Here is a 27,343-nt window from a genome sequence, read left to right on the forward strand (position 1 = left end):
TGAAAATGGCCAGGGAAGGCACTCTCGCATGGTAGCGTGGCCGAGTGGTCTAACGCGCTCGATTAATGCTCCAGTCTCTTAGGGGGCGTGGGTTCGAATCCCACCGTTGCCAAGGAACACTTTTGGAAGGCTCTTGTGGCTGCTATGCCTGAGCATGACGACTGGAGAAGTGACACTGCATGCTCCCAGTCTCTTCCAAAACCAGCCACTTTTGCTTTCCTGAGCCTTACTCGACAGGCTTCAGGGCCTCACAATGAAGGTCCGCACCCAACATTTTCTCCTATTCTAGAAAAATGGGCAGAAAAAGGCCCCCGAAAGAAACAGTAGTGGGGTAGTGTGGCCGAGGGGTCTAAGGCGCTGGATTTAGGCTCCAGTCTCTTCGGGGGCGTGGGTTCGAATCCCACCACTGCCAGCATTGATTTTAAAGAGGGCAATACACCTTAAGTGTGCTGCAAAACTGTGTAGCAGGAAATCTGCACCCTGTTGAATCAGGGACAACCAAAAATTACAATTGTAGTAATTTCAGTTTAAAAATGAGTTGGAATCTAATAATAACATAGTCTTTAATCATAGAAGCAGCCGATTTGACTCAAGATTTTTTGGAAAATTGACAACTACCTGACGATTTTGAGTTTAACTTCAGCACAGCTAGCTGCCATTTTGGAGTAAGGCCCAATGGCTTTGATTAGATAATTCAGGTGTGTTTGATTAGAGATGGAATTGCAATCTGCAGATAGGGAGGCCTCCAGGAGTGTAACTGCGTACCCCTGCATTTATGAGGTCTTTCAATCTGTGGAGGAGCTCCTCCAAGGCACATGGAATGTCAACTGACTGACTTGTGGCCAAGTGCGACATTAAATTAAAATAAGAAGGCGAAAATGGCCCAGGGAAGGCACTCTCGCATGGTAGCGTGGCCGAGCGGTCTAAGGCGCTGGATTAAGGCTCCAGTCTCTTCAAGGGCGTGGCTTCGAATCCCACCGCTGCCAAGGAACACTTTTGGAAGGCTCTTGTGGCTGCTATGCCTGAGCATGACGACTGGAGAAGTGACACTGCATGCTCCCAGTCTCTTCCAAAACCAGCCACTTTTGCTTTCCTGAGCCTTACTCGACAGGCTTCAGGGCCTCACAATGAAGGTCCGCACCCAACATTTTCTCCTATTCTAGAAAAATGGGCAGAAAAAGGCAGGGAAGGCACTCTCGCATGGTAGCGTGGCCGAGCGGTCTAAGGCGCTGGATTAAGGCTCCAGTCTCTTCGGGGGCGTGGGTTCGAATCCCACCGCTGCCAAGGAATACTTTTGGAAGGCTCTTGTGGCTGCTATGCCTGAGCATGACGACTGGAGAAGTGACACTGCATGCTCCCAGTCTCTTCCAAAACCAGCCACTTTTGCTTTCCTGAGCCTTACTCGACAGGCTTCAGGGCCTCACAATGAAGGTCCGCACCCAAAATTTTCTCCTATTCTAGAAAAATGGGCAGAAAAAGGCCCCCGAAAGAAACAGCAGTGGGGTAGTGTGGCCGAGGGCTCTAAGGCGCTGGATTTAGGCTCCAGTCTCTTCGGGGGCGTGGGTTCGAATCCCACCAATGCCAGCATTGATTTTAAAGAGGGCAATACACCTTAAGTGTGCTGCAAAACTGTGTAGCAGGAAATCTGCACCCTGTTGAATCAGGGACAACCAAAAATTACAATTGTAGTAATTTCAGTTTAAAAATGAGTTGGAATCTAATAATAACATAGTCTTTAATCATAGAAGCAGCCGATTTGACTCAAGATTTTTTGGAAAATTGACATCTACCTCACGATTTTGAGTTTAACTTCAGCACAGCTAGCTGCCATTTTGGAGTAAGGCCCAATGGCTTTGATTAGATGATTCAGGTGTGTTTGATTAGAGATGGAATTGCAATCTGCAGATAGGGAGGCCTCCAGGAGTGTAACTGCGTACCCCTGCATTTATGAGGTCTTTTAATCTGTGGAGGAGCTCCTCCAAGGCACATGGAATGTCAACTGACTGACTTGTGGCCAAGTGCGACATTAAATTAAAATAAGAAGGCGAAAATGGCCCAGGGAAGGCACTTTGCATGGTAGCGTGGCCGAGCGGTCTAAGGCGCTGGATTAAGGCTCCAGTCTCTTCGGGGGCGTGGGTTCGAATCCCACCGCTGCCAAGGAACACTTTTGGAAGGCTCTTGTGGCTGCTATGCCTGAGCATGACGACTGGAGAAGTGACACTGCATGCTCCCAGTCTCTTCCAAAACCAGCCACTTTTGCTTTCCTGAGCCTTACTCGACAGGCTTCAGGGCCTCACAATGAAGGTCCGCACCCAACATTTTCTCCTATTCTAGAAAAATGGGCAGAAAAAGGCCCCCGAAAGAAACAGCAGTGGGGTAGTGTGGCCGAGGGGTCTAAGGCGCTGGATTTAGGCTTCAGTCTCTTCGGGGGCGTGGGTTCGAATTCCACCGCTGCCAAGGAACACTTTTGGAAGGCTCTTGTGGCTGCTATGCCTGAGCATGACGACTGGAGAAGTGACACTGCATGCTCCCAGTCTCTTCCAAAACCAGCCACTTTTGCTTTCCTGAGCCTTACTCGACAGGCTTCAGGGCCTCACAATGAAGGTCCGCACCCAACATTTTCTCCTATTCTAGAAAAATGGGCAGAAAAAGGCCCCCGAAAGAAATAGCAGTGGGGTAGTGTGGCCGAGGGGTCTAAGGCGCTGGATTTAGGCTCCAGTCTCTTCGGGGGCGTGGGTTCGAATCCCACCACTGCCAGCATTGATTTTAAAGAGGGCAATACACCTTAAGTGTGCTGCAAAACTGTGTAGCAGGAAATCTGCACCCTGTTGAATCAGGGACAACCAAAAATTACAATTGTAGTAATTTCAGTTTAAAAATGAGTTGGAATCTAATAATAACATAGTCTTTAATCATAGAAGCAGCCGATTTGACTCAAGATTTTTTGGAAAATTGACAACTACCTGACGATTTTGAGTTTAACTTCAGCACAGCTAGCTGCCATTTTGGAGTAAGGCCCAATGGCTTTGATTAGATAATTCAGGTGTGTGTGATTAGAGATGGAATTGCAATCTGCAGATAGGGAGGCCTCCAGGAGTGTAACTGCGTACCCCTGCATTTATGAGGTCTTTCAATCTGTGGAGGAGCTCCTCCAAGGCACATGGAATGTCAACTGACTGACTTGTGGCCAAGTGCGACATTAAATTAAAATAAGAAGGCGAAAATGGCCCAGGGAAGGCACTCTCGCATGGTAGCGTGGCCGAGCGGTCTAAGGCGCTGGATTAAGGCTCCAGTCTCTTCAAGGGCGTGGCTTCGAATCCCACCGCTGCCAAGGAACACTTTTGGAAGGCTCTTGTGGCTGCTATGCCTGAGCATGACGACTGGAGAAGTGACACTGCATGCTCCCAGTCTCTTCCAAAACCAGCCACTTTTGCTTTCCTGAGCCTTACTCGACAGGCTTCAGGGCCTCACAATGAAGGTCCGCACCCAACATTTTCTCCTATTCTAGAAAAATGGGCAGAAAAAGGCAGGGAAGGCACTCTCGCATGGTAGCGTGGCCGAGCGGTCTAAGGCGCTGGATTAAGGCTCCAGTCTCTTCGGGGGCGTGGGTTCGAATCCCACCACTGCCAAGGAACACTTTTGGAAGGCTCTTGTGGCTGCTATGCCTGAGCATGACGACTGGAGAAGTGACACTGCATGCTCCCAGTCTCTTCCAAAACCAGCCACTTTTGCTTTCCTGAGCCTTACTTGACAGGCTTCAGGGCCTCACAATGAAGGTCCGCACCCAACATTTTCTCCTATTCTAGAAAAATGGGCAGAAAAAGGCCCCCGAAAGAAACAGCAGTGGGGTAGTGTGGCCGAGGGGTCTAAGGCGCTGGATTTAGGCTTCAGTCTCTTCGGGGGCGTGGGTTCGAATCCCACCACTGCCAGCATTGATTTTAAAGAGGGCAATACACCTTAAGTGTGCTGCAAAACTGTGTAGCAGGAAATCTGCACCCTGTTGAATCAGGGACAACCAAAAATTACAATTGTAGTAATTTCAGTTTAAAAATGAATTGGAATCTAATAATAACATAGTCTTTAATCATAGAAGCAGCCAATTTGACTCAAGATTTTTTGGAAAATTAACAACTACCTCACGATTTTGAGTTTAACTTCAGCACAGCTAGCTGCCATTTTGGAGTAAGGCCCAATGGCTTTGATTAGATGATTCAGGTGTGTTTGATTAGAGATGGAATTGCAATCTGCAGATAGGGAGGCCTCCAGGAGTGTAACTGCGTACCCCTGCATTTATGAGGTCTTTTAATTTGTGGAGGAGCTCCTCCAAGGCACATGGAATGTCAACTGACTGACTTGTGGCCAAGTGCGACATTAAATTAAAATAAGAAGGCGAAAATGGCCCAGGGAAGGCACTCTCACATGGTAGCGTGGCCGAGCGGTCTAAGGCGCTGGATTAAGGCTCCAGTCTCTTCGGGGGCGTGGGTTCGAATCCCACCGCTGCCAAGGAATGCTTTTGGAAGGCTCTTGTGGCTGCTATGCCTGAGCATGACGACTGGAGAAGTGACACTGCATGCTCCCAGTCTCTTCCAAAACCAGCCACTTTTGCTTTCCTGAGCCTTACTCGACAGGCTTCAGGGCCTCACAATGAAGGTCCGCACCCAACATTTTCTCCTATTCTAGAAAAATGGGCAGAAAAAGGCCCCCGAAAGAAACAGCAGTGGGGTAGTGTGGCCGAGGGGTCTAAGGCGCTGGATTTAGGCTCCAGTCTCTTCGGGGGCGTGGGTTCGAATCCCACCACTGCCAGCATTGATTTTAAAGAGGGCAATACACCTTAAGTGTGCTGCAAAACTGTGTAGCAGGAAATCTGCACCCTGTTGAATCAGGGACAACCAAAAATTACAATTGTAGTAATTTCAGTTTAAAAATGAGTTGGAATCTAATAATAACATAGTCTTTAATCATAGAAGCAGCCGATTTGACTCAAGATTTTTTGGAAAATTGACATCTACCTCACGATTTTGAGTTTAACTTCAGCACAGCTAGCTGCCATTTTGGAGTAAGGCCCAATGGCTTTGATTAGATGATTCAGGTGTGTTTGATTAGAGATGGAATTGCAATCTGCAGATAGGGAGGCCTCCAGGAGTGTAACTGCGTACCCCTGCATTTATGAGGTCTTTTAATCTGTGGAGGAGCTCCTCCAAGGCACATGGAATGTCAACTGACTGACTTGTGGCCAAGTGCGACATTAAATTAAAATAAGAAGGCGAAAATGGCCCAGGGAAGGCACTTTGCATGGTAGCGTGGCCGAGCGGTCTAAGGCGCTGGATTAAGGCTCCAGTCTCTTCGGGGGCGTGGGTTCGAATCCCACCGCTGCCAAGGAACACTTTTGGAAGGCTCTTGTGGCTGCTATGCCTGAGCATGACGACTGGAGAAGTGACACTGCATGCTCCCAGTCTCTTCCAAAACCAGCCACTTTTGCTTTCCTGAGCCTTACTCGACAGGCTTCAGGGCCTCACAATGAAGGTCCGCACCCAACATTTTCTCCTATTCTAGAAAAATGGGCAGAAAAAGGCAGGGAAGGCACTCTCGCATGGTAGCGTGGCCGAGCGGTCTAAGGCGCTGGATTAAGGCTCCAGTCTCTTCGGGGGCGTGGGTTCGAATCCCACAGCTGCCAAGGAACACTTTTGGAAGGCTCTTGTGGCTGCTATGCCTGAGCATGACGACTGGAGAAGTGACACTGCATGCTCCCAGTCTCTTCCAAAACCAGCCACTTTTGCTTTCCTGAGCCTTACTCGACAGGCTTCAGGGCCTCACAATGAAGGTCCGCACCCAACATTTTCTCCTATTCTAGAAAAATGGGCAGAAAAAGGCCCCCGAAAGAAACAGCAGTGGGGTAGTGTGGCCGAGGGGTCTAAGGCGCTGGATTTAGGCTCCAGTCTCTTCGGGGCGTGGGTTCGAATCCCACCACTGCCAGCATTGATTTTAAAGAGGGCAATACACCTTAAGTGTGCTGCAAAACTGTGTAGCAGGAAATCTGCACCCTGTTGAATCAGGGACAACCAAAAATTACAATTGTAGTAATTTCAGTTTAAAAATGAGTTGGAATCTAATAATAACATAGTCTTTAATCATAGAAGCAGCCGATTTGACTCAAGATTTTTTGGAAAATTGACAACTACCTGACGATTTTGAGTTTAACTTCAGCACAGCTAGCTGCCCTTTTGGAGTAAGGCCCAATGGCTTTGATTAGATGATTCAGGTGTGTTTGATTAGAGATGGAATTGCAATCTGCAGATAGGGAGGCCTCCAGGAGTGTAACTGCGTACCCCTGCATTTATGAGGTCTTTTAATTTGTGGAGGAGCTCCTCCAAGGCACATGGAATGTCAACTGACTGACTTGTGGCCAAGTGCGACATTAAATTAAAATAAGAAGGCGAAAATGGCCCAGGGAAGGCACTCTCACATGGTAGCGTGGCCGAGCGGTCTAAGGCGCTGGATTAAGGCTCCAGTCTCTTCGGGGGCGTGGGTTCGAATCCCACCGCTGCCAAGGAATGCTTTTGGAAGGCTCTTGTGGCTGCTATGCCTGAGCATGACGACTGGAGAAGTGACACTGCATGCTCCCAGTCTCTTCCAAAACCAGCCACTTTTGCTTTCCTGAGCCTTACTCGACAGGCTTCAGGGCCTCACAATGAAGGTCCGCACCCAACATTTTCTCCTATTCTAGAAAAATGGGCAGAAAAAGGCCCCCGAAAGAAACAGCAGTGGGGTAGTGTGGCCGAGGGGTCTAAGGCGCTGGATTTAGGCTCCAGTCTCTTCGGGGGCGTGGGTTCGAATCCCACCACTGCCAGCATTGATTTTAAAGAGGGCAATACACCTTAAGTGTGCTGCAAAACTGTGTAGCAGGAAATCTGCACCCTGTTGAATCAGGGACAACCAAAAATTACAATTGTAGTCATTTCAGTTTAAAAATGAGTTGGAATCTAATAATAACATAGTCTTTAATCATAGAAGCAGCCGATTTGACTCAAGATTTTTTGGAAAATTGACATCTACCTCACGATTTTGAGTTTAACTTCAGCACAGCTAGCTGCCATTTTGGAGTAAGGCCCAATGGCTTTGATTAGATGATTCAGGTGTGTTTGATTAGAGATGGAATTGCAATCTGCAGATAGGGAGGCCTCCAGGAGTGTAACTGCGTACCCCTGCATTTATGAGGTCTTTTAATCTGTGGAGGAGCTCCTCCAAGGCACATGGAATGTCAACTGACTGACTTGTGGCCAAGTGCGACATTAAATTAAAATAAGAAGGCGAAAATGGCCCAGGGAAGGCACTTTGCATGGTAGCGTGGCCGAGCGGTCTAAGGCGCTGGATTAAGGCTCCAGTCTCTTCGGGGGCGTGGGTTCGAATCCCACCGCTGCCAAGGAACACTTTTGGAAGGCTCTTGTGGCTGCTATGCCTGAGCATGACGACTGGAGAAGTGACACTGCATGCTCCCAGTCTCTTCCAAAACCAGCCACTTTTGCTTTCCTGAGCCTTACTCGACAGGCTTCAGGGCCTCACAATGAAGGTCCGCACCCAACATTTTCTCCTATTCTAGAAAAATGGGCAGAAAAAGGCAGGGAAGGCACTCTCGCATGGTAGCGTGGCCGAGCGGTCTAAGGCGCTGGATTAAGGCTCCAGTCTCTTCGGGGGCGTGGGTTCGAATCCCACCGCTGCCAAGGAACACTTTTGGAAGGCTCTTGTGGCTGCTATGCCTGAGAAGGACGACTGGAGAAGTGACACTGCATGCTCCCAGTCTCTTCCAAAACCAGCCACTTTTGCTTTCCTGAGCCTTACTCGACAGGCTTCAGGGCCTCACAATGAAGGTCCGCACCCAACATTTTCTCCTATTCTAGAAAAATGGGCAGAAAAAGGCCCCCGAAAGAAACAGCAGTGGGGTAGTGTGGCCGAGGGGTCTAAGGCGCTGGATTTAGGATTCAGTCTCTTCGGGGGCGTGGGTTCGAATCCCACCACTGCCAGCATTGATTTTAAAGAGGGCAATACACCTTAAGTGTGCTGCAAAACTGTGTAGCAGGAAATCTGCACCCTGTTGAATCAGGGACAACCAAAAATTACAATTGTAGTAATTTCAGTTTAAAAATGAGTTGGAATCTAATAATAACATAGTCTTTAATCATAGAAGCAGCCGATTTGACTCAAGATTTTTTGGAAAATTGACAACTACCTCACGATTTTGAGTTTAACTTCAGCACAGCTAGTTGCCATTTTGGAGTAAGGCCCAATGGCTTTGATTAGATGATTCAGGTGTGTTTGATTAGAGATGGAATTGCAATCTGCAGATAGGGAGGCCTCCAGGAGTGTAACTGCGTACCCCTGCATTTATGAGGTCTTTTAATCTGTGGAGGAGCTCCTCCAAGGCACATGGAATGTCAACTGACTGACTTGTGGCCAAGTGCGACATTAAATTAAAATAAGAAGGCGAAAATGGCCCAGGGAAGGCACTCTCGCATGGTAGCGTGGCCGAGCGGTCTAAGGCGCTGGATTAAGGCTCCAGTCTCTTCGGGGGCGTGGGTTCGAATCCCACCGCTGCCAAGGAACACTTTTGGAAGGCTCTTGTGGCTGCTATGCCTGAGCATGACGACTGGAGAAGTGACACTGCATGCTCCCAGTCTCTTCCAAAACCAGCCACTTTTGCTTTCCTGAGCCTTACTCGACAGGCTTCAGGGCCTCACAATGAAGGTCCGCACCCAACATTTTCTCCTATTCTAGAAAAATGGGCAGAAAAAGGCCCCCAAAAGAGAAATAGCATTGGGGTAGTGTGGCCGAGGGGTCTAAGGCGCTGGATTTAGGCTCCAGTCTCTTCGGGGGCATGGGTTCGAATCCCACCACTGCCAGCATTGATTTTAAAGAGGGCAATACACCTTAAGTGTGCTGCAAAACTGTGTAGCAGGAAATCTGCACCCTGTTGAATCAGGGACAACCAAAAATTACAATTGTAGTAATTTCAGTTTAAAAATGAGTTGGAATCTAATAATAACATAGTCTTTAATCATAGAAGCAGCCGATTTGACTCAAGATTTTTTGGAAAATTGACAACTACCTCACGATTTTGAGTTTAACTTCAGCACAGCTAGCTGCCGTTTTGGAGTAAGGCCCAATGGCTTTGATTAGATGATTCAGGTGTGTTTGATTAGAGATGGAATTGCAATCTGCAGATAGGGAGGCCTCCAGGAGTGTAACTGCGTACCCCTGCATTTATGAGGTCTTTTATTTGTGGAGGAGCTCCTCCAAGGCACATGGAATGTCAACTGACTGACTTGTGGCCAAGTGCGACATTAAATTAAAATAAGAAGGCGAAAATGGCCCAGGGAAGGCACTCTCGCATGGTAGCGTGGCCGAGCGGTCTAAGGCGCTGGATTAAGGCTCCAGTCTCTTCGGGGGCGTGGGTTCGAATCCCACCGCTGCCAAGGAACACTTTTGGAAGGCTCTTGTGGCTGCTATGCCTGAGCATGACGACTGGAGAAGTGACACTGCATGCTCCCAGTCTCTTCCAAAACCAGCCTCTTTTGCTTTCCTGAGCCTTACTCGACAGGCTTCAGGGCCTCACAATGAAGGTCCACACCCAACATTTTCTCCTATTCTAGAAAAATGGGCAGAAAAAGGCCCCCGAAAGAAATAGCAGTGGGGTAGTGTGGCCGAGGGGTCTAAGGCGCTGGATTTAGGCTCCAGTCTCTTCGGGGGCATGGGTTCGAATCCCACCACTGCCAGCATTGATTTTAAAGAGGGCAATACACCTTAAGTGTGCTGCAAAACTGTGTAGCAGGAAATCTGCACCCTGTTGAATCAGGGACAACCAAAAATTACAATTGTAGTAATTTCAGTTTAAAAATGAGTTGGAATCTAATAATAACATAGTCTTTAATCATAGAAGCAGCCGATTTGACTCAAGATTTTTTGGAAAATTGACAACTACCTCACGATTTTGAGTTTAACTTCAGCACAGCTAGCTGCCGTTTTGGAGTAAGGCCCAATGGCTTTGATTAGATGATTCAGGTGTGTTTGATTAGAGATGGAATTGCAATCTGCAGATAGGGAGGCCTCCAGGAGTGTAACTGCGTACCCCTGCATTTATGAGGTCTTTTAATTTGTGGAGGAGCTCCTCCAAGGCACATGGAATGTCAACTGACTGACTTGTGGCCAAGTGCGACATTAAATTAAAATAAGAAGGCGAAAATGGCCCAGGGAAGGCACTCTCACATGGTAGCGTGGCCGAGCGGTCTAAGGCGCTGGATTAAGGCTCCAGTCTCTTCGGGGGCGTGGGTTCGAATCCCACCGCTGCCAAGGAACACTTTTGGAAGGCTCTTGTGGCTGCTATGCCTGAGCATGACGACTGGAGAAGTGACACTGCATGCTCCCAGTCTCTTCCAAAACCAGCCTCTTTTGCTTTCCTGAGCCTTACTCGACAGGCTTCAGGGCCTCACAATGAAGGTCCACACCCAACATTTTCTCCTATTCTAGAAAAATGGGCAGAAAAAGGCCCCCGAAAGAAATAGCAGTGGGGTAGTGTGGCCGAGGGGTCTAAGGCGCTGGATTTAGGCTCCAGTCTCTTCGGGGGCATGGGTTCGAATCCCACCACTGCCAGCATTGATTTTAAAGAGGGCAATACACCTTAAGTGTGCTGCAAAACTGTGTAGCAGGAAATCTGCACCCTGTTGAATCAGGGACAACCAAAAATTACAATTGTAGTAATTTCAGTTTAAAAATGAGTTGGAATCTAATAATAACATAGTCTTTAATCATAGAAGCAGCCGATTTGACTCAAGATTTTTTGGAAAATTGACAACTACCTCACGATTTTGAGTTTAACTTCAGCACAGCTAGCTGCCGTTTTGGAGTAAGGCCCAATGGCTTTGATTAGATGATTCAGGTGTGTTTGATTAGAGATGGAATTGCAATCTGCAGATAGGGAGGCCTCCAGGAGTGTAACTGCGTACCCCTGCATTTATGAGGTCTTTTAATTTGTGGAGGAGCTCCTCCAAGGCACATGGAATGTCAACTGACTGACTTGTGGCCAAGTGCGACATTAAATTAAAATAAGAAGGTGAAAATTGCCCAGGGAAGGCACTCTCGCATGGTAGCGTGGCCGAGCGGTCTAAGGCGCTGGATTAAGGCTCCAGTCTCTTCGGGGGCGTGGGTTCGAATCCCACCGCTGCCAAGGATCACTTTTGGAAGGCTCTTGTGGCTGCTATGCCTGAGCAAGACGACTGGAGAAGTGACACTGCATGCTCCCAGTCTCTTCCAAAACCAGCCACTTTTGCTTTCCTGAGCCTTACTCGACAGGCTTCAGGGCCTCACAATGAAGGTCCGCACCCAACATTTTCTCCTATTCTAGAAAAATGGGCAGAAAAAGGCAGGGAAGGCACTCTCGCATGGTAGCGTGGCCGAGCGGTCTAAGGCGCTGGATTAAGGCTCCAGTCTCTTCGGGGGCGTGGGTTCGAATCCCACCGCTGCCAAGGATCACTTTTGGAAGGCTCTTGTGGCTGCTATGCCTGAGCATGACGACTGGAGAAGTGACACTGCATGCTCCCAGTCTCTTCCAAAACCAGCCACTTTTGCTTTCCTGAGCCTTACTCGACAGGCTTCAGGGCCTCACAATGAAGGTCCGCACCCAACATTTTCTCCTATTCTAGAAAAATGGGCAGAAAAAGGCCCCCGAAAGAAACAGCAGTGGGGTAGTGTGGCCGAGGGGTCTAAGGCGCTGGATTTAGGCTCCAGTCTCTTCGGGGGCGTGGGTTCGAATCCCACCACTGCCAGCATTGATTTTAAAGAGGGCAATACACCTTAAGTGTGCTGCAAAACTGTGTAGCAGGAAATCTGCACCCTGTTGAATCAGGGACAACCAAAAATTACAATTGTAGTAATTTCAGTTTAAATATGAGTTGGAATCTAATAATAACATAGTCTTTAATCATAGAAGCAGCCGATTTGACTCAAGATTTTTTGGAAAATTGACAACTACCTCACGATTTTGAGTTTAACTTCAGCACAGCTAGCTGCCATTTTGGAGTAAGGCCCAATGGCTTTGATTAGATGATTCAGGTGTGTTTGATTAGAGATGGAATTGCAATCTGCAGATAGGGAGGCCTCCAGGAGTGTAACTGCGTACCCCTGCATTTATGAGATCTTTTAATTTGTGGAGGAGCTCCTCCAAGGCACATGGAATGTCAACTGACTGACTTGTGGCCAAGTGCGACATTAAATTAAAATAAGAAGGTGAAAATGGCCAGGGAAGGCACTCTCGCATGGTAGCGTGGCCGAGTGGTCTAACGCGCTCGATTAATGCTCCAGTCTCTTAGGGGGCGTGGGTTCGAATCCCACCGTTGCCAAGGAACACTTTTGGAAGGCTCTTGTGGCTGCTATGCCTGAGCATGACGACTGGAGAAGTGACACTGCATGCTCCCAGTCTCTTCCAAAACCAGCCACTTTTGCTTTCCTGAGCCTTACTCGACAGGCTTCAGGGCCTCACAATGAAGGTCCGCACCCAACATTTTCTCCTATTCTAGAAAAATGGGCAGAAAAAGGCCCCCGAAAGAAACATCAGTGGGGTAGTGTGGCCGAGGGGTCTAAGGCGCTGGATTTAGGCTCCAGTCTCTTCGGGGGCGTGGGTTCGAATCCCACCACTGCCAGCATTGATTTTAAAGAGGGCAATACACCTTAAGTGTGCTGCAAAACTGTGTAGCAGGAAATCTGCACCCTGTTGAATCAGGGACAACCAAAAATTACAATTGTAGTAATTTCAGTTTAAAAATGAGTTGGAATCTAATAATAACATAGTCTTTAATCATAGAAGCAGCCGATTTGACTCAAGATTTTTTGGAAAATTGACAACTACCTGACGATTTTGAGTTTAACTTCAGCACAGCTAGCTGCCATTTTGGAGTAAGGCCCAATGGCTTTGATTAGATAATTCAGGTGTGTTTGATTAGAGATGGAATTGCAATCTGCAGATAGGGAGGCCTCCAGGAGTGTAACTGCGTACCCCTGCATTTATGAGGTCTTTCAATCTGTGGAGGAGCTCCTCCAAGGCACATGGAATGTCAACTGACTGACTTGTGGCCAAGTGCGACATTAAATTAAAATAAGAAGGCGAAAATGGCCCAGGGAAGGCACTCTCGCATGGTAGCGTGGCCGAGCGGTCTAAGGCACTGGATTAAGGCTCCAGTCTCTTCAAGGGCGTGGCTTCGAATCCCACCGCTGCCAAGGAACACTTTTGGAAGGCTCTTGTGGCTGCTATGCCTGAGCATGACGACTGGAGAAGTGACACTGCATGCTCCCAGTCTCTTCCAAAACCAGCCACTTTTGCTTTCCTGAGCCTTACTCGACAGGCTTCAGGGCCTCACAATGAAGGTCCGCACCCAACATTTTCTCCTATTCTAGAAAAATGGGCAGAAAAAGGCAGGGAAGGCACTCTCGCATGGTAGCGAGGCCGAGCGGTCTAAGGCGCTGGATTAAGGCTCCAGTCTCTTCGGGGGCGTGGGTTCGAATCCCACCGCTGCCAAGGAACACTTTTGGAAGGCTCTTGTGGCTGCTATGCCTGAGCATGACGACTGGAGAAGTGACACTGCATGCTCCCAGTCTCTTCCAAAACCAGCCACTTTTGCTTTCCTGAGCCTTACTCGACAGGCTTCAGGGCCTCACAATGAAGGTCCGCACCCAACATTTTCTCCTATTCTAGAAAAATGGGCAGAAAAAGGCCCCCGAAAGAAACAGCAGTGGGGTAGTGTGGCCGAGGGGTCTAAGGCGCTGGATTTAGGCTCCAGTCTCTTTGGGGGCGTGGGTTCGAATCCCACCACTGCCAGCATTGATTTTAAAGAGGGCAATACACCTTAAGTGTGCTGCAAAACTGTGTAGCAGGAAATCTGCACCCTGTTGAATCAGGGACAACCAAAAATTACAATTGTAGTAATTTCAGTTTAAAAATGAGTTGGAATCTAATAATAACATAGTCTTTAATCATAGAAGCAGCCGATTTGACTCAAGATTTTTTGGAAAATTAACAACTACCTCACGATTTTGAGTTTAACTTCAGCACAGCTAGCTGCCATTTTGGAGTAAGGCCCAATGGCTTTGATTAGATGATTCAGGTGTGTTTGATTAGAGATGGAATTGCAATCTGCAGATAGGGAGGCCTCCAGGAGTGTAACTGCGTACCCCTGCATTTATGAGGTCTTTTAATTTGTGGAGGAGCTCCTCCAAGGCACATGGAATGTCAACTGACTGACTTGTGGCCAAGTGCGACATTAAATTAAAATAAGAAGGCGAAAATGGCCCAGGGAAGGCACTCTCACATGGTAGCGTGGCCGAGCGGTCTAAGGCGCTGGATTAAGGCTCCAGTCTCTTCGGGGGCGTGGGTTCGAATCCCACAGCTGCCAAGGAACACTTTTGGAAGGCTCTTGTGGCTGCTATGCCTGAGCATGACGACTGGAGAAGTGACACTGCATGCTCCCAGTCTCTTCCAAAACCAGCCACTTTTGCTTTCCTGAGCCTTACTCGACAGGCTTCAGGGCCTCACAATGAAGGTCCGCACCCAACATTTTCTCCTATTCTAGAAAAATGGGCAGAAAAAGGCAGGGAAGGCACTCTCGCATGGTAGCGTGGCCGAGCGGTCTAAGGCGCTGGATTAAGGCTCCAGTCTCTTCGGGGGCGTGGGTTCGAATCCCACAGCTGCCAAGGAACACTTTTGGAAGGCTCTTGTGGCTGCTATGCCTGAGCATGACGACTGGAGAAGTGACACTGCATGCTCCCAGTCTCTTCCAAAACCAGCCACTTTTGCTTTCCTGAGCCTTACTCGACAGGCTTCAGGGCCTCACAATGAAGGTCCGCACACAACATCTTCTCCTATTCTAGAAAAATGGGCAGAAAAAGGCCCCCGAAAGAAACAGCAGTGGGGTAGTGTGGCCGAGGGGTCTAAGGCGCTGGATTTAGGCTCCAGTCTCTTCGGGGGCGTGGGTTCGAATCCCACCACTGCCAGCATTGATTTTAAAGAGGGCAATACACCTTAAGTGTGCTGCAAAACTGTGTAGCAGGAAATCTGCACCCTGTTGAATCAGGGACAACCAAAAATTACAATTGTAGTAATTTCAGTTTAAAAATGAGTTGGAATCAAATAATAACATAGTCTTTAATCATAGAAGCAGCCGATTTGACTCAAGATTTTTTGGAAAATTGACAACTACCTGACGATTTTGAGTTTAACTTCAGCACAGCTAGCTGCCCTTTTGGAGTAAGGCCCAATGGCTTTGATTAGATGATTCAGGTGTGTTTGATTAGAGATGGAATTGCAATCTGCAGATAGGGAGGCCTCCAGGAGTGTAACTGCGTACCCCTGCATTTATGAGGTCTTTTAATTTGTGGAGGAGCTCCTCCAAGGCACATGGAATGTCAACTGACTGACTTGTGGCCAAGTGCGACATTAAATTAAAATAAGAAGGCGAAAATTGCCCAGGGAAGGCACTCTCGCATGTTAGCGTGGCCGAGCGGTCTAAGGCGCTGGATTAAGGCTCCAGTCTCTTCGGGGGCCTGGGTTCGAATCCCACCGCTGCCAAGGAACACTTTTGGAAGGCTCTTGTGGCTGCTATGCCTGAGCATGACGACTGGAGAAGTGACACTGCATGCTCCCAGTCTCTTCCAAAACCAGCCACTTTTGCTTTCCTGAGCCTTACTCGACAGGCTTCAGGGCCTCACAATGAAGGTCCGCACCCAACATTTTCTCCTATTCTAGAAAAATGGGCAGAAAAAGGCCCCCGAAAGAAACAGCAGTGGGGTAATGTGGCCGAGGGGTCTAAGGCGCTGGATTTAGGCTCCAGTCTCTTCGGGGGCGTGGGTTCGAATCCCACCACTGCCAGCATTGATTTTAAAGAGGGCAATACACCTTAAGTGTGCTGCAAAACTGTGTAGCAGGAAATCTGCACCCTGTTGAATCAGGGACAACCAAAAATTACAATTGTAGTAATTTCAGTTTAAAAATGAGTTGGAATCTAATAATAACATAGTCTTTAATCATAGAAGCAGCCGATTTGACTCAAGATTTTTTGGAAAATTGACAACTACCTCACGATTTTGAGTTTAACTTCAGCACAGCTAGCTGCCATTTTGGAGTAAGGCCCAATGGCTTTGATTAGATGATTCAGGTGTGTTTGATTAGAGATGGAATTGCAATCTGCAGATAGGGAGGCCTCCAGGAGTGTAACTGCGTACCCCTGCATTTATGAGGTCTTTTAATCTGTGGAGGAGCTCCTCCAAGGCACATGGAATGTCAACTGACTGACTTGTGGCCAAGTGCGACATTAAATTAAAATAAGAAGGCGAAAATGGCCCAGGGAAGGCACTCTCGCATGGTAGCGTGGCCGAGCGGTCTAAGGCGCTGGATTAAGGCTCCAGTCTCTCCGGGGGCGTGGGTTCGAATCCCACCGCTGCCAAGGAACACTTTTGGAAGGCTCTTGTGGCTGCTATGCCTGAGCATGACGACTGGAGAAGTGACACTGCATGCTCCCAGTCTCTTCCAAAACCAGCCACTTTTGCTTTCCTGAGCCTTACTCGACAGGCTTCAGGGCCTCACAATGAAGGTCCGCACCCAACATTTTCTCCTATTCTAGAAAAATGGGCAGAAAAAGGCAGGGAAGGCACTCTCGCATGGTAGCGTGGCCGAGCGGTCTAAGGCGCTGGATTAAGGCTCCAGTCTCTTCGGGGGCGTGGGTTCGAATCCCACCGCTGCCAAGGAACACTTTTGGAAGGCTCTTGTGGCTGCTATGCCTGAGAAGGACGACTGGAGAAGTGACACTGCATGCTCCCAGTCTCTTCCAAAACCAGCCACTTTTGCTTTCCTGAGCCTTACTCGACAGGCTTCAGGGCCTCACAATGAAGGTCCGCACCCAACATTTTCTCCTATTCTAGAAAAATGGGCAGAAAAAGGCCCCCGAAAGAAACAGCAGTGGGGTAGTGTGGCCGAGGGGTCTAAGGCTCTGGATTTAGGCTTCAGTCTCTTCGGGGGCGTGGGTTCGAATCCCACCACTGCCAGCATTGATTTTAAAGAGGGCAATACACCTTAAGTGTGCTGCAATACTGTGTAGCAGGAAATCTGCACCCTGTTGAATCAGGGACAACCAAAAATTACAATTGTAGTAATTTCAGTTTAAAAATGAGTTGGAATCTAATAATAACATAGTCTTTAATCATAGAAGCAGCCAATTTGACTCAAGATTTTTTGGAAAATTGACAACTACCTCACGATTTTGAGTTTAACTATAGCACAGCTAGCTGCCATTTTGGAGTAAGGCCCAATGGCTTTGATTAGATGATTCAGGTGTGTTTGATTAGAGATGGAATTGCAATCTGCAGATAGGGAGGCCTCCAGGAGTGTAACTGCGTACCCCTGCATTTATGAGGTCTTTTATTTGTGGAGGAGCTCCTCCAAGGCACATGGAATGTCAACTGACTGACTTGTGGCCAAGTGCGACATTAAATTAAAATAAGAAGGCGAAAATGGCCCAGGGAAAGCACTCTCACATGGTAGCGTGGCCGAGCGGTCTAAGGCGCTGGATTAAGGCTCCAGTCTCTTCGGGGGCGTGGGTTCGAATCCCACCGCTGCCAAGGAACACTTTTGGAAGGCTCTTGTGGCTGCTATGCCTGAGCATGACGACTGGAGAAGTGACACTGCATGCTCCCAGTCTCTTCCAAAACCAGCCTCTTTTGCTTTCCTGAGCCTTACTCGACAGGCTTCAGGGCCTCATAATGAAGGTCCACACCCAACATTTTCTCCTATTCTAGAAAAATGGGCAGAAAAAGGCCCCCGAAAGAAACAGCAGTGGGGTAGTGTGGCCGAGGGGTCTAAAGCGCTGGATTTAGGCTCCAGTCTCTTCGGGGGCGTGGGTTCGAATCCCACCACTGCCAGCATTGATTTTAAAGAGGGCAATACACCTTAAGTGTGCTGCAAAACTGTGTAGCAGGAAATCTGCACCCTGTTGAATCAGGGACAACCAAAAATTACAATTGTAGTAAATTCAGTTTAAAAATGAGTTGGAATCTAATAATAACATAGTCTTTAATCATAGAAGCAGCCGATTTGACTCAAGATTTTTTGGAAAATTGACAACTACCTGACGATTTTGAGTTTAACTTCAGCACAGCTAGTTGCCATTTTGGAGTAAGGCCCAATGGCTTTGATTAGATGATTCAGGTGTGTTTGATTAGAGATGGAATTGCAATCTGCAGATAGGGAGGCCTCCAGGAGTGTAACTGCGTACCCCTGCATTTATGAGGTCTTTTAATCTGTGGAGGAGCTCCTCCAAGGCACATGGAATGTCAACTGACTGACTTGTGGCCAAGTGCGACATTAAATTAAAATAAGAAGGCGAAAATGGCCCAGGGAAGGCACTCTCGCATGGTAGCGTGGCCGAGCGGTCTAAGGCGCTGGATTAAGGCTCCAGTCTCTTTGGGGGCGTGGGTTCGAATCCCACCGCTGCCAAGGAAAACTTTTGGAAGGCTCTTGTGGCTGCTATGCCTGAGCATGACGACTGGAGAAGTGACACTGCATGCTCCCAGTCTCTTCCAAAACCAGCCACTTTTGCTTTCCTGAGCCTTACTCGACAGGCTTCAGGGCCTCACAATGAAGGTCCGCACCCAACATTTTCTCCTATTCTAGAAAAATGGGCAGAAAAAGGCCCCCGAAAGAAATAGCAGTGGGGTAGTGTGGCCGAGGGGTCTAAGGCGCTGGATTTAGGCTCCAGTCTCTTCGGGGGCGTGGGTTCGAATCCCACCACTGCCAGCATTGATTTTAAAGAGGGCAATACACCTTAAGTGTGCTGCAAAACTGTGTAGCAGGAAATCTGCACCCTGTTGAATCAGGGACAACCAAAAATTACAATTGTAGTAATTTCAGTTTAAAAATGAGTTGGAATCTAATAATAACATAGTCTTTAATCATAGAAGCAGCCGATTTGACTCAAGATTTTTTGGAAAATTGACAACTACCTGACGATTTTGAGTTTAACTTCAGCACAGCTAGCTGCCATTTTGGAGTAAGGCCCAATGGCTTTGATGAGATAATTCAGGTGTGTTTGATTAGAGATGGAATTGCAATCTGCAGATAGGGAGGCCTCCAGGAGTGTAACTGCGTATCCCTGCATTTATGAGGTCTTTCAATCTGTGGAGGAGCTCCTCCAAGGCACATGGAATGTCAACTGACTGACTTGTGGCCAAGTGCGACATTAAATTAAAATAAGAAGGCGAAAATGGCCCAGGGAAGGCACTCTCGCATGGTAGCGTGGCCGAGCGGTCTAAGGCGCTGGATTAAGGCTCCAGTCTCTTCAAGGGCGTGGCTTCGAATCCCACCGCTGCCAAGGAACACTTTTGGAAGGCTCTTGTGAATGCTATGCCTGAGCATGACGACTGGAGAAGTGACACTGCATGCTCCCAGTCTCTTCCAAAACCAGCCACTTTTGCTTTCCTGAGCCTTACTCGACAGGCTTCAGGGCCTCACAATGAAGGTCCGCACCCAACATTTTCTCCTATTCTAGAAAAATGGGCAGAAAAAGGCAGGGAAGGCACTCTCGCATGGTAGCGTGGCCGAGCGGTCTAAGGCGCTGGATTAAGGCTCCAGTCTCTTCGGGGGCGTGGGTTCGAATCCCACCGCTGCCAAGGAACACTTTTGGAAGGCTCTTGTGGCTGCTATGCCTGAGCATGACGACTGGAGAAGTGACACTGCATGCTCCCAGTCTCTTCCAAAACCAGCCACTTTTGCTTTCCTGAGCCTTACTCGACAGGCTTCAGGGCCTCACAATGAAGGTCCGCACCCAACATTTTCTCCTATTCTAGAAAAATGGGCAGAAAAAGGCCCCCGAAAGAAACAGCAGTGGGGTAGTGTGGCCGAGGGGTCTAAGGCGCTGGATTTAGGCTCCAGTCTCTTTGGGGGCATGGGTTCGAATCCCACCACTGCCAGCATTGATTTTAAAGAGGGCAATACACCTTAAGTGTGCTGCAAAACTGTGTAGCAGGAAATCTGCACCCTGTTGAATCAGGGACAACCAAAAATTACAATTGTAATAATTTCAGTTTAAAAATGAGTTGGAATCTAATAATAACATAGTCTTTAATCATAGAAGCAGCCGATTTGACTCAAGATTTTTTGGAAAATTAACAACTACCTCACGATTTTGAGTTTAACTTCAGCACAGCTAGCTGCCATTTTGGAGTAAGGCCCAATGGCTTTGATTAGATGATTCAGGTGTGTTTGATTAGAGATGGAATTGCAATCTGCAGATAGGGAGGCCTCCAGGAGTGTAACTGCGTACCCCTGCATTTATGAGGTCTTTTAATTTGTGGAGGAGCTCCTCCAAGGCACATGGAATGTCAACTGACTGACTTGTGGCCAAGTGCGACATTAAATTAAAATAAGAAGGCGAAAATGGCCCAGGGAAGGCACTCTCACATGGTAGCGTGGCCGAGCGGTCTAAGGCGCTGGATTAAGGCTCCAGTCTCTTCGGGGGCGTGGGTTCGAATCCCACCGCTGCCAAGGAATACTTTTGGAAGGCTCTTGTGGCTGCTATGCCTGAGCATGACGACTGGAGAAGTGACACTGCATGCTCCCAGTCTCTTCCAAAACCAGCCACTTTTGCTTTCCTGAGCCTTACTCGACAGGCTTCAGGGCCTCACAATGAAGGTCCGCACCCAACATTTTCTCCTATTCTAGAAAAATGGGCAGAAAAAGGCCCCCGAAAGAAACAGCAGTGGGGTAGTGTGGCCGAGGGGTCTAAGGCGCTGGATTTAGGCTCCAGTCTCTTCGGGGGCGTGGGTTCGAATCCCACCACTGCCAGCATTGATTTTAAAGAGGGCAATACACCTTAAGTGTGCTGCAAAACTGTGTAGCAGGAAATCTGCACCCTGTTGAATCAGGGACAACCAAAAATTACAATTGTAGTAATTTCAGTTTAAAAATGAGTTGGAATCTAATAATAACATAGTCTTTAATCATAGAAGCAGCCGATTTGACTCAAGATTTTTTGGAAAATTGACATCTACCTCACGATTTTGAGTTTAACTTCAGCACAGCTAGCTGCCATTTTGGAGTAAGGCCCAATGGCTTTGATTAGATGATTCAGGTGTGTTTGATTAGAGATGGAATTGCAATCTGCAGATAGGGAGGCCTCCAGGAGTGTAACTGCGTACCCCTGCATTTATGAGGTCTTTTAATCTGTGGAGGAGCTCCTCCAAGGCACATGGAATGTCAACTGACTGACTTGTGGCCAAGTGCGACATTAAATTAAAATAAGAAGGCGAAAATGGCCCAGGGAAGGCACTTTGCATGGTAGCGTGGCCGAGCGGTCTAAGGCGCTGGATTAAGGCTCCAGTCTCTTCGGGGGCGTGGGTTCGAATCCCACCGCTGCCAAGGAACACTTTTGGAAGGCTCTTGTGGCTGCTATGCCTGAGCATGACGACTGGAGAAGTGACACTGCATGCTCCCAGTCTCTTCCAAAACCAGCCACTTTTGCTTTCCTGAGCCTTACTCGACAGGCTTCAGGGCCTCACAATGAAGGTCCGCACCCAACATTTTCTCCTATTCTAGAAAAATGGGCAGAAAAAGGCCCCCGAAAGAAACAGCAGTGGGGTAGTGTGGCCGAGGGGTCTAAGGCGCTGGATTTAGGCTCCAGTCTCTTCGGGGGCGTGGGTTCGAATCCCACCACTGCCAGCATTGATTTTAAAGAGGGCAATACACCTTAAGTGTGCTGCAAAACTGTGTAGCAGGAAATCTGCACCCTGTTGAATCAGGGACAACCAAAAATTACAATTGTAGTAATTTCAGTTTAAAAATGAGTTGGAATCTAATAATAACATAGTCTTTAATCATAGAAGCAGCCGATTTGACTCAAGATTTTTTGGAAAATTGACAACTACCTCACGATTTTGAGTTTAACTTCAGCACAGCTAGCTGCCATTTTGGAGTAAGGCCCAATGGCTTTGATTAGATGATTCAGGTGTGTTTGATTAGAGATGGAATTGCAATCTGCAGATAGGGAGGCCTCCAGGAGTGTAACTGCGTACCCCTGCATTTATGAAGTCTTTTAATCTGTGGAGGAGCTCCTCCAAGGCACATGGAATGTCAACTGACTGACTTGTGGCCAAGTGCGACATTAAATTAAAATAAGAAGGCGAAAATGGCCCAGGGAAGGCACTCTCGCATGGTAGCGTGGCCGAGCGGTCTAAGGCGCTGGATTAAGGCTCCAGTCTCTCCGGGGGCGTGGGTTCGAATCCCACCGCTGCCAAGGAACACTTTTGGAAGGCTCTTGTGGCTGCTATGCCTGAGCATGACGACTGGAGAAGTGACACTGCATGCTCCCAGTCTCTTCCAAAACCAGCCACTTTTGCTTTCCTGAGCCTTACTCGACAGGCTTCAGGGCCTCACAATGAAGGTCCGCACCCAACATTTTCTCCTATTCTAGAAAAATGGGCAGAAAAAGGCAGGGAAGGCACTCTCGCATGGTAGCGTGGCCGAGCGGTCTAAGGCGCTGGATTAAGGCTCCAGTCTCTTCGGGGGCGTGGGTTCGAATCCCACCGCTGCCAAGGAACACTTTTGGAAGGCTCTTGTGGCTGCTATGCCTGAGAAGGACGACTGGAGAAGTGACACTGCATGCTCCCAGTCTCTTCCAAAACCAGCCACTTTTGCTTTCCTGAGCCTTACTCGACAGGCTTCAGGGCCTCACAATGAAGGTCCGCACCCAACATTTTCTCCTATTCTAGAAAAATGGGCAGAAAAAGGCCCCCGAAAGAAACAGCAGTGGGGTAGTGTGGCCGAGGGGTCTAAGGCTCTGGATTTAGGCTTCAGTCTCTTCGGGGGCGTGGGTTCGAATCCCACCACTGCCAGCATTGATTTTAAAGAGGGCAATACACCTTAAGTGTGCTGCAATACTGTGTAGCAGGAAATCTGCACCCTGTTGAATCAGGGACAACCAAAAATTACAATTGTAGTAATTTCAGTTTAAAAATGAGTTGGAATCTAATAATAACATAGTCTTTAATCATAGAAGCAGCCAATTTGACTCAAGATTTTTTGGAAAATTGACAACTACCTCACGATTTTGAGTTTAACTTCAGCACAGCTAGCTGCCATTTTGGAGTAAGGCCCAATGGCTTTGATTAGATGATTCAGGTGTGTTTGATTAGAGATGGAATTGCAATCTGCAGATAGGGAGGCCTCCAGGAGTGTAACTGCGTACCCCTGCATTTATGAGGTCTTTTATTTGTGGAGGAGCTCCTCCAAGGCACATGGAATGTCAACTGACTGACTTGTGGCCAAGTGCGACATTAAATTAAAATAAGAAGGCGAAAATGGCCCAGGGAAAGCACTCTCACATGGTAGCGTGGCCGAGCGGTCTAAGGCGCTGGATTAAGGCTCCAGTCTCTTCGGGGGCGTGGGTTCGAATCCCACCGCTGCCAAGGAACACTTTTGGAAGGCTCTTGTGGCTGCTATGCCTGAGCATGACGACTGGAGAAGTGACACTGCATGCTCCCAGTCTCTTCCAAAACCAGCCTCTTTTGCTTTCCTGAGCCTTACTCGACAGGCTTCAGGGCCTCATAATGAAGGTCCACACCCAACATTTTCTCCTATTCTAGAAAAATGGGCAGAAAAAGGCCCCCGAAAGAAACAGCAGTGGGGTAGTGTGGCCGAGGGGTCTAAAGCGCTGGATTTAGGCTCCAGTCTCTTCGGGGGCGTGGGTTCGAATCCCACCACTGCCAGCATTGATTTTAAAGAGGGCAATACACCTTAAGTGTGCTGCAAAACTGTGTAGCAGGAAATCTGCACCCTGTTGAATCAGGGACAACCAAAAATTACAATTGTAGTAAATTCAGTTTAAAAATGAGTTGGAATCTAATAATAACATAGTCTTTAATCATAGAAGCAGCCGATTTGACTCAAGATTTTTTGGAAAATTGACAACTACCTGACGATTTTGAGTTTAACTTCAGCACAGCTAGTTGCCATTTTGGAGTAAGGCCCAATGGCTTTGATTAGATGATTCAGGTGTGTTTGATTAGAGATGGAATTGCAATCTGCAGATAGGGAGGCCTCCAGGAGTGTAACTGCGTACCCCTGCATTTATGAGGTCTTTTAATCTGTGGAGGAGCTCCTCCAAGGCACATGGAATGTCAACTGACTGACTTGTGGCCAAGTGCGACATTAAATTAAAATAAGAAGGCGAAAATGGCCCAGGGAAGGCACTCTCGCATGGTAGCGTGGCCGAGCGGTCTAAGGCGCTGGATTAAGGCTCCAGTCTCTTTGGGGGCGTGGGTTCGAATCCCACCGCTGCCAAGGAACACTTTTGGAAGGCTCTTGTGGCTGCTATGCCTGAGCATGACGACTGGAGAAGTGACACTGCATGCTCCCAGTCTCTTCCAAAACCAGCCACTTTTGCTTTCCTGAGCCTTACTCGACAGGCTTCAGGGCCTCACAATGAAGGTCCGCACCCAACATTTTCTCCTATTCTAGAAAAATGGGCAGAAAAAGGCCCCCGAAAGAAATAGCAGTGGGGTAGTGTGGCCGAGGGGTCTAAGGCGCTGGATTTAGGCTCCAGTCTCTTCGGGGGCGTGGGTTCGAATCCCACCACTGCCAGCATTGATTTTAAAGAGGGCAATACACCTTAAGTGTGCTGCAAAACTGTGTAGCAGGAAATCTGCACCCTGTTGAATCAGGGACAACCAAAAATTACAATTGTAGTAATTTCAGTTTAAAAATGAGTTGGAATCTAATAATAACATAGTCTTTAATCATAGAAGCAGCCGATTTGACTCAAGATTTTTTGGAAAATTGACAACTACCTGACGATTTTGAGTTTAACTTCAGCACAGCTAGCTGCCATTTTGGAGTAAGGCCCAATGGCTTTGATGAGATAATTCAGGTGTGTTTGATTAGAGATGGAATTGCAATCTGCAGATAGGGAGGCCTCCAGGAGTGTAACTGCGTATCCCTGCATTTATGAGGTCTTTCAATCTGTGGAGGAGCTCCTCCAAGGCACATGGAATGTCAACTGACTGACTTGTGGCCAAGTGCGACATTAAATTAAAATAAGAAGGCGAAAATGGCCCAGGGAAGGCACTCTCGCATGGTAGCGTGGCCGAGCGGTCTAAGGCGCTGGATTAAGGCTCCAGTCTCTTCAAGGGCGTGGCTTCGAATCCCACCGCTGCCAAGGAACACTTTTGGAAGGCTCTTGTGAATGCTATGCCTGAGCATGACGACTGGAGAAGTGACACTGCATGCTCCCAGTCTCTTCCAAAACCAGCCACTTTTGCTTTCCTGAGCCTTACTCGACAGGCTTCAGGGCCTCACAATGAAGGTCCGCACCCAACATTTTCTCCTATTCTAGAAAAATGGGCAGAAAAAGGCAGGGAAGGCACTCTCGCATGGTAGCGTGGCCGAGCGGTCTAAGGCGCTGGATTAAGGCTCCAGTCTCTTCGGGGGCGTGGGTTCGAATCCCACCGCTGCCAAGGAACACTTTTGGAAGGCTCTTGTGGCTGCTATGCCTGAGCATGACGACTGGAGAAGTGACACTGCATGCTCCCAGTCTCTTCCAAAACCAGCCACTTTTGCTTTCCTGAGCCTTACTCGACAGGCTTCAGGGCCTCACAATGAAGGTCCGCACCCAACATTTTCTCCTATTCTAGAAAAATGGGCAGAAAAAGGCCCCCGAAAGAAACAGCAGTGGGGTAGTGTGGCCGAGGGGTCTAAGGCGCTGGATTTAGGCTCCAGTCTCTTCGGGGGCGTTGGTTCGAATCCCACCACTGCCAGCATTGATTTTAAAGAGGGCAATACACCTTAAGTGTGCTGCAAAACTGTGTAGCAGGAAATCTGCACCCTGTTGAATCAGGGACAACCAAAAATTACAATTGTAGTAATTTCAGTTTAAAAATGAGTTGGAATCTAATAATAACATAGTCTTTAATCATAGAAGCAGCCGATTTGACTCAAGATTTTTTGGAAAATTGACATCTACCTCACGATTTTGAGTTTAACTTCAGCACAGCTAGCTGCCATTTTGGAGTAAGGCCCAATGGCTTTGATTAGATGATTCAGGTGTGTTTGATTAGAGATGGAATTGCAATCTGCAGATAGGGAGGCCTCCAGGAGTGTAACTGCGTACCCCTGCATTTATGAGGTCTTTTAATCTGTGGAGGAGCTCCTCCAAGGCACATGGAATGTCAACTGACTGACTTGTGGCCAAGTGCGACATTAAATTAAAATAAGAAGGCGAAAATGGCCCAGGGAAGGCACTTTGCATGGTAGCGTGGCCGAGCGGTCTAAGGCGCTGGATTAAGGCTCCAGTCTCTTCGGGGGCGTGGGTTCGAATCCCACCGCTGCCAAGGAACACTTTTGGAAGGCTCTTGTGGCTGCTATGCCTGAGCATGACGACTGGAGAAGTGACACTGCATGCTCCCAGTCTCTTCCAAAACCAGCCACTTTTGCTTTCCTGAGCCTTACTCGACAGGCTTCAGGGCCTCACAATGAAGGTCCGCACCCAACATTTTCTCCTATTCTAGAAAAATGGGCAGAAAAAGGCCCCCGAAAGAAACAGCAGTGGGGTAGTGTGGCCGAGGGGTCTAAGGCGCTGGATTTAGGCTCCAGTCTCTTCGGGGGCGTGGGTTCGAATCCCACCACTGCCAGCATTGATTTTAAAGAGGGCAATACACCTTAAGTGTGCTGCAAAACTGTGTAGCAGGAAATCTGCACCCTGTTGAATCAGGGACAACCAAAAATTACAATTGTAGTAATTTCAGTTTAAAAATGAGTTGGAATCTAATAATAACATAGTCTTTAATCATAGAAGCAGCCGATTTGACTCAAGATTTTTTGGAAAATTGACAACTACCTCACGATTTTGAGTTTAACTTCAGCACAGCTAGCTGCCATTTTGGAGTAAGGCCCAATGGCTTTGATTAGATGATTCAGGTGTGTTTGATTAGAGATGGAATTGCAATCTGCAGATAGGGAGGCCTCCAGGAGTGTAACTGCGTACCCCTGCATTTATGAGGTCTTTTAATCTGTGGAGGAGCTCCTCCAAGGCACATGGAATGTCAACTGACTGACTTGTGGCCAAGTGCGACATTAAATTAAAATAAGAAGGCGAAAATGGCCCAGGGAAGGCACTCTCGCATGGTAGCGTGGCCGAGCGGTCTAAGGCGCTGGATTAAGGCTCCAGTCTCTCCGGGGGCGTGGGTTCGAATCCCACCGCTGCCAAGGAACACTTTTGGAAGGCTCTTGTGGCTGCTATGCCTGAGCATGACGACTGGAGAAGTGACA

The 27,343-nt window shown here is 48.1% G+C and overlaps 59 non-coding genes across 59 annotated transcripts; all 59 read left to right on the top strand.

The window, feature by feature from the left end:
* Positions 1-330: 330 nt before the first annotated feature.
* Positions 331-412, top strand: trnal-uag (transfer RNA leucine (anticodon UAG)). Its single transcript has one exon. It is a non-coding gene; the product is annotated as a tRNA-Leu (tRNA).
* A 790-nt stretch (positions 413-1,202) lies between these two features.
* Positions 1,203-1,284, top strand: trnal-aag (transfer RNA leucine (anticodon AAG)). The gene has a single exon. It is a non-coding gene; the product is annotated as a tRNA-Leu (tRNA).
* Positions 1,285-1,502: 218 nt separating this feature from the next.
* Positions 1,503-1,584, top strand: trnal-uag (transfer RNA leucine (anticodon UAG)). Its single transcript has one exon. It is a non-coding gene; the product is annotated as a tRNA-Leu (tRNA).
* Positions 1,585-2,075: 491 nt separating this feature from the next.
* Positions 2,076-2,157, top strand: trnal-aag (transfer RNA leucine (anticodon AAG)). The gene has a single exon. It is a non-coding gene; the product is annotated as a tRNA-Leu (tRNA).
* A 218-nt stretch (positions 2,158-2,375) lies between these two features.
* On the top strand, positions 2,376-2,457 carry trnal-uag (transfer RNA leucine (anticodon UAG)). The gene has a single exon. It is a non-coding gene; the product is annotated as a tRNA-Leu (tRNA).
* Positions 2,458-2,675: 218 nt separating this feature from the next.
* On the top strand, positions 2,676-2,757 carry trnal-uag (transfer RNA leucine (anticodon UAG)). Its single transcript has one exon. It is a non-coding gene; the product is annotated as a tRNA-Leu (tRNA).
* Positions 2,758-3,547: 790 nt separating this feature from the next.
* On the top strand, positions 3,548-3,629 carry trnal-aag (transfer RNA leucine (anticodon AAG)). Its single transcript has one exon. It is a non-coding gene; the product is annotated as a tRNA-Leu (tRNA).
* Positions 3,630-3,847: 218 nt separating this feature from the next.
* Positions 3,848-3,929, top strand: trnal-uag (transfer RNA leucine (anticodon UAG)). The gene has a single exon. It is a non-coding gene; the product is annotated as a tRNA-Leu (tRNA).
* A 492-nt stretch (positions 3,930-4,421) lies between these two features.
* trnal-aag (transfer RNA leucine (anticodon AAG)) lies at positions 4,422-4,503 on the top strand. The gene has a single exon. It is a non-coding gene; the product is annotated as a tRNA-Leu (tRNA).
* Positions 4,504-4,721: 218 nt separating this feature from the next.
* On the top strand, positions 4,722-4,803 carry trnal-uag (transfer RNA leucine (anticodon UAG)). Its single transcript has one exon. It is a non-coding gene; the product is annotated as a tRNA-Leu (tRNA).
* A 491-nt stretch (positions 4,804-5,294) lies between these two features.
* Positions 5,295-5,376, top strand: trnal-aag (transfer RNA leucine (anticodon AAG)). Its single transcript has one exon. It is a non-coding gene; the product is annotated as a tRNA-Leu (tRNA).
* Positions 5,377-5,592: 216 nt separating this feature from the next.
* On the top strand, positions 5,593-5,674 carry trnal-aag (transfer RNA leucine (anticodon AAG)). Its single transcript has one exon. It is a non-coding gene; the product is annotated as a tRNA-Leu (tRNA).
* A 218-nt stretch (positions 5,675-5,892) lies between these two features.
* Positions 5,893-5,973, top strand: trnal-uag (transfer RNA leucine (anticodon UAG)). The gene has a single exon. It is a non-coding gene; the product is annotated as a tRNA-Leu (tRNA).
* A 492-nt stretch (positions 5,974-6,465) lies between these two features.
* On the top strand, positions 6,466-6,547 carry trnal-aag (transfer RNA leucine (anticodon AAG)). The gene has a single exon. It is a non-coding gene; the product is annotated as a tRNA-Leu (tRNA).
* Positions 6,548-6,765: 218 nt separating this feature from the next.
* On the top strand, positions 6,766-6,847 carry trnal-uag (transfer RNA leucine (anticodon UAG)). The gene has a single exon. It is a non-coding gene; the product is annotated as a tRNA-Leu (tRNA).
* A 491-nt stretch (positions 6,848-7,338) lies between these two features.
* Positions 7,339-7,420, top strand: trnal-aag (transfer RNA leucine (anticodon AAG)). The gene has a single exon. It is a non-coding gene; the product is annotated as a tRNA-Leu (tRNA).
* Positions 7,421-7,636: 216 nt separating this feature from the next.
* On the top strand, positions 7,637-7,718 carry trnal-aag (transfer RNA leucine (anticodon AAG)). The gene has a single exon. It is a non-coding gene; the product is annotated as a tRNA-Leu (tRNA).
* Positions 7,719-7,936: 218 nt separating this feature from the next.
* Positions 7,937-8,018, top strand: trnal-uag (transfer RNA leucine (anticodon UAG)). Its single transcript has one exon. It is a non-coding gene; the product is annotated as a tRNA-Leu (tRNA).
* A 492-nt stretch (positions 8,019-8,510) lies between these two features.
* Positions 8,511-8,592, top strand: trnal-aag (transfer RNA leucine (anticodon AAG)). The gene has a single exon. It is a non-coding gene; the product is annotated as a tRNA-Leu (tRNA).
* Positions 8,593-8,812: 220 nt separating this feature from the next.
* Positions 8,813-8,894, top strand: trnal-uag (transfer RNA leucine (anticodon UAG)). The gene has a single exon. It is a non-coding gene; the product is annotated as a tRNA-Leu (tRNA).
* A 491-nt stretch (positions 8,895-9,385) lies between these two features.
* On the top strand, positions 9,386-9,467 carry trnal-aag (transfer RNA leucine (anticodon AAG)). The gene has a single exon. It is a non-coding gene; the product is annotated as a tRNA-Leu (tRNA).
* A 218-nt stretch (positions 9,468-9,685) lies between these two features.
* Positions 9,686-9,767, top strand: trnal-uag (transfer RNA leucine (anticodon UAG)). The gene has a single exon. It is a non-coding gene; the product is annotated as a tRNA-Leu (tRNA).
* A 492-nt stretch (positions 9,768-10,259) lies between these two features.
* Positions 10,260-10,341, top strand: trnal-aag (transfer RNA leucine (anticodon AAG)). The gene has a single exon. It is a non-coding gene; the product is annotated as a tRNA-Leu (tRNA).
* A 218-nt stretch (positions 10,342-10,559) lies between these two features.
* trnal-uag (transfer RNA leucine (anticodon UAG)) lies at positions 10,560-10,641 on the top strand. Its single transcript has one exon. It is a non-coding gene; the product is annotated as a tRNA-Leu (tRNA).
* Positions 10,642-11,133: 492 nt separating this feature from the next.
* trnal-aag (transfer RNA leucine (anticodon AAG)) lies at positions 11,134-11,215 on the top strand. Its single transcript has one exon. It is a non-coding gene; the product is annotated as a tRNA-Leu (tRNA).
* A 216-nt stretch (positions 11,216-11,431) lies between these two features.
* trnal-aag (transfer RNA leucine (anticodon AAG)) lies at positions 11,432-11,513 on the top strand. Its single transcript has one exon. It is a non-coding gene; the product is annotated as a tRNA-Leu (tRNA).
* Positions 11,514-11,731: 218 nt separating this feature from the next.
* Positions 11,732-11,813, top strand: trnal-uag (transfer RNA leucine (anticodon UAG)). The gene has a single exon. It is a non-coding gene; the product is annotated as a tRNA-Leu (tRNA).
* Positions 11,814-12,604: 791 nt separating this feature from the next.
* On the top strand, positions 12,605-12,686 carry trnal-uag (transfer RNA leucine (anticodon UAG)). The gene has a single exon. It is a non-coding gene; the product is annotated as a tRNA-Leu (tRNA).
* A 790-nt stretch (positions 12,687-13,476) lies between these two features.
* trnal-aag (transfer RNA leucine (anticodon AAG)) lies at positions 13,477-13,558 on the top strand. Its single transcript has one exon. It is a non-coding gene; the product is annotated as a tRNA-Leu (tRNA).
* A 218-nt stretch (positions 13,559-13,776) lies between these two features.
* trnal-uag (transfer RNA leucine (anticodon UAG)) lies at positions 13,777-13,858 on the top strand. The gene has a single exon. It is a non-coding gene; the product is annotated as a tRNA-Leu (tRNA).
* A 492-nt stretch (positions 13,859-14,350) lies between these two features.
* Positions 14,351-14,432, top strand: trnal-aag (transfer RNA leucine (anticodon AAG)). The gene has a single exon. It is a non-coding gene; the product is annotated as a tRNA-Leu (tRNA).
* A 216-nt stretch (positions 14,433-14,648) lies between these two features.
* On the top strand, positions 14,649-14,730 carry trnal-aag (transfer RNA leucine (anticodon AAG)). The gene has a single exon. It is a non-coding gene; the product is annotated as a tRNA-Leu (tRNA).
* Positions 14,731-14,948: 218 nt separating this feature from the next.
* trnal-uag (transfer RNA leucine (anticodon UAG)) lies at positions 14,949-15,030 on the top strand. Its single transcript has one exon. It is a non-coding gene; the product is annotated as a tRNA-Leu (tRNA).
* A 792-nt stretch (positions 15,031-15,822) lies between these two features.
* trnal-uag (transfer RNA leucine (anticodon UAG)) lies at positions 15,823-15,904 on the top strand. Its single transcript has one exon. It is a non-coding gene; the product is annotated as a tRNA-Leu (tRNA).
* A 492-nt stretch (positions 15,905-16,396) lies between these two features.
* On the top strand, positions 16,397-16,478 carry trnal-aag (transfer RNA leucine (anticodon AAG)). Its single transcript has one exon. It is a non-coding gene; the product is annotated as a tRNA-Leu (tRNA).
* Positions 16,479-16,694: 216 nt separating this feature from the next.
* Positions 16,695-16,776, top strand: trnal-aag (transfer RNA leucine (anticodon AAG)). The gene has a single exon. It is a non-coding gene; the product is annotated as a tRNA-Leu (tRNA).
* Positions 16,777-16,994: 218 nt separating this feature from the next.
* Positions 16,995-17,076, top strand: trnal-uag (transfer RNA leucine (anticodon UAG)). The gene has a single exon. It is a non-coding gene; the product is annotated as a tRNA-Leu (tRNA).
* Positions 17,077-17,567: 491 nt separating this feature from the next.
* Positions 17,568-17,649, top strand: trnal-aag (transfer RNA leucine (anticodon AAG)). The gene has a single exon. It is a non-coding gene; the product is annotated as a tRNA-Leu (tRNA).
* A 218-nt stretch (positions 17,650-17,867) lies between these two features.
* Positions 17,868-17,949, top strand: trnal-uag (transfer RNA leucine (anticodon UAG)). Its single transcript has one exon. It is a non-coding gene; the product is annotated as a tRNA-Leu (tRNA).
* A 492-nt stretch (positions 17,950-18,441) lies between these two features.
* Positions 18,442-18,523, top strand: trnal-aag (transfer RNA leucine (anticodon AAG)). The gene has a single exon. It is a non-coding gene; the product is annotated as a tRNA-Leu (tRNA).
* A 218-nt stretch (positions 18,524-18,741) lies between these two features.
* trnal-uag (transfer RNA leucine (anticodon UAG)) lies at positions 18,742-18,823 on the top strand. Its single transcript has one exon. It is a non-coding gene; the product is annotated as a tRNA-Leu (tRNA).
* Positions 18,824-19,613: 790 nt separating this feature from the next.
* trnal-aag (transfer RNA leucine (anticodon AAG)) lies at positions 19,614-19,695 on the top strand. The gene has a single exon. It is a non-coding gene; the product is annotated as a tRNA-Leu (tRNA).
* A 218-nt stretch (positions 19,696-19,913) lies between these two features.
* On the top strand, positions 19,914-19,995 carry trnal-uag (transfer RNA leucine (anticodon UAG)). The gene has a single exon. It is a non-coding gene; the product is annotated as a tRNA-Leu (tRNA).
* A 492-nt stretch (positions 19,996-20,487) lies between these two features.
* On the top strand, positions 20,488-20,569 carry trnal-aag (transfer RNA leucine (anticodon AAG)). Its single transcript has one exon. It is a non-coding gene; the product is annotated as a tRNA-Leu (tRNA).
* A 218-nt stretch (positions 20,570-20,787) lies between these two features.
* Positions 20,788-20,869, top strand: trnal-uag (transfer RNA leucine (anticodon UAG)). Its single transcript has one exon. It is a non-coding gene; the product is annotated as a tRNA-Leu (tRNA).
* A 491-nt stretch (positions 20,870-21,360) lies between these two features.
* trnal-aag (transfer RNA leucine (anticodon AAG)) lies at positions 21,361-21,442 on the top strand. The gene has a single exon. It is a non-coding gene; the product is annotated as a tRNA-Leu (tRNA).
* Positions 21,443-21,660: 218 nt separating this feature from the next.
* On the top strand, positions 21,661-21,742 carry trnal-uag (transfer RNA leucine (anticodon UAG)). The gene has a single exon. It is a non-coding gene; the product is annotated as a tRNA-Leu (tRNA).
* Positions 21,743-22,234: 492 nt separating this feature from the next.
* On the top strand, positions 22,235-22,316 carry trnal-aag (transfer RNA leucine (anticodon AAG)). The gene has a single exon. It is a non-coding gene; the product is annotated as a tRNA-Leu (tRNA).
* A 216-nt stretch (positions 22,317-22,532) lies between these two features.
* Positions 22,533-22,614, top strand: trnal-aag (transfer RNA leucine (anticodon AAG)). Its single transcript has one exon. It is a non-coding gene; the product is annotated as a tRNA-Leu (tRNA).
* A 218-nt stretch (positions 22,615-22,832) lies between these two features.
* On the top strand, positions 22,833-22,914 carry trnal-uag (transfer RNA leucine (anticodon UAG)). Its single transcript has one exon. It is a non-coding gene; the product is annotated as a tRNA-Leu (tRNA).
* Positions 22,915-23,405: 491 nt separating this feature from the next.
* On the top strand, positions 23,406-23,487 carry trnal-aag (transfer RNA leucine (anticodon AAG)). The gene has a single exon. It is a non-coding gene; the product is annotated as a tRNA-Leu (tRNA).
* A 218-nt stretch (positions 23,488-23,705) lies between these two features.
* trnal-uag (transfer RNA leucine (anticodon UAG)) lies at positions 23,706-23,787 on the top strand. Its single transcript has one exon. It is a non-coding gene; the product is annotated as a tRNA-Leu (tRNA).
* A 492-nt stretch (positions 23,788-24,279) lies between these two features.
* On the top strand, positions 24,280-24,361 carry trnal-aag (transfer RNA leucine (anticodon AAG)). The gene has a single exon. It is a non-coding gene; the product is annotated as a tRNA-Leu (tRNA).
* Positions 24,362-24,579: 218 nt separating this feature from the next.
* On the top strand, positions 24,580-24,661 carry trnal-uag (transfer RNA leucine (anticodon UAG)). Its single transcript has one exon. It is a non-coding gene; the product is annotated as a tRNA-Leu (tRNA).
* A 790-nt stretch (positions 24,662-25,451) lies between these two features.
* trnal-aag (transfer RNA leucine (anticodon AAG)) lies at positions 25,452-25,533 on the top strand. The gene has a single exon. It is a non-coding gene; the product is annotated as a tRNA-Leu (tRNA).
* Positions 25,534-25,751: 218 nt separating this feature from the next.
* Positions 25,752-25,833, top strand: trnal-uag (transfer RNA leucine (anticodon UAG)). The gene has a single exon. It is a non-coding gene; the product is annotated as a tRNA-Leu (tRNA).
* A 491-nt stretch (positions 25,834-26,324) lies between these two features.
* Positions 26,325-26,406, top strand: trnal-aag (transfer RNA leucine (anticodon AAG)). The gene has a single exon. It is a non-coding gene; the product is annotated as a tRNA-Leu (tRNA).
* Positions 26,407-26,624: 218 nt separating this feature from the next.
* On the top strand, positions 26,625-26,706 carry trnal-uag (transfer RNA leucine (anticodon UAG)). The gene has a single exon. It is a non-coding gene; the product is annotated as a tRNA-Leu (tRNA).
* Positions 26,707-27,198: 492 nt separating this feature from the next.
* trnal-aag (transfer RNA leucine (anticodon AAG)) lies at positions 27,199-27,280 on the top strand. Its single transcript has one exon. It is a non-coding gene; the product is annotated as a tRNA-Leu (tRNA).
* The last annotated feature ends 63 nt before the right edge of the window (positions 27,281-27,343 follow it).

The sequence above is a fragment of the Pseudorasbora parva genome, chromosome 21, assembly GCF_024679245.1.
Source record: "Pseudorasbora parva isolate DD20220531a chromosome 21, ASM2467924v1, whole genome shotgun sequence".
Taxonomy (NCBI): Eukaryota; Metazoa; Chordata; class Actinopteri; order Cypriniformes; family Gobionidae; genus Pseudorasbora; species Pseudorasbora parva.